Genomic DNA, 640 nt, shown 5'->3' on the forward strand with positions numbered 1-640 from the left:
AGAGAGAGAGAGAGAGAGAGAGAGAGAGAGAATGGAAAGAGGAAAGGAGAGAGAAAGAATCTGAGTATGGGAATGGAGCTGGGCCAATAAATAGCCAATTGACATGAAAAAATTATTGGGCTTGAAAATTATAAAACCTGGATTTTTTCCCTAATTCTGCCATATGTTAATCATATGCTCTTAGATCTGCACATAATCCTCTAGCTAGATCTCTAAATGCTCCCATAAAACACTGTATTTTCTATCATAGTGACATTCAGCTCCCCAAGACAATTCAGCACCATCTTGTCACCACTCTAGGCCCTTGAGATAAAGAGTCATAAGGCAGCCAAGCAGAGAGATGCACTCGTGAAAGAAGTTGATGATGCACAGTTTGTAGTGTTTTGACTAATGAGTGACCAGGGTAAGACTGGGTACAAAGGAAGGCATGTGCCCTCTACTAGTATGTCTACGTGCAGGACCTTCATAGCTAAGGTGTTGGTTGAACTGGCTCTTGAGAAAGGTGTGAAAGAGGGGAGAGAGCAGAAGGAGTGTATAAAAGAGTTTAGACCAACATGGCTTATTTACAGAACTAGAAAGTTCTATCAGAAACTATGAAAAAATAAGTGGAGCAGCAAGTGTAAGCCCTTCAGAAATATTC

Source organism: Myotis lucifugus, unplaced genomic scaffold, assembly GCF_000147115.1.
Source record: "Myotis lucifugus unplaced genomic scaffold, Myoluc2.0 scaffold_141, whole genome shotgun sequence".
In the NCBI taxonomy this organism is placed as follows: Eukaryota; Metazoa; Chordata; class Mammalia; order Chiroptera; family Vespertilionidae; genus Myotis; species Myotis lucifugus.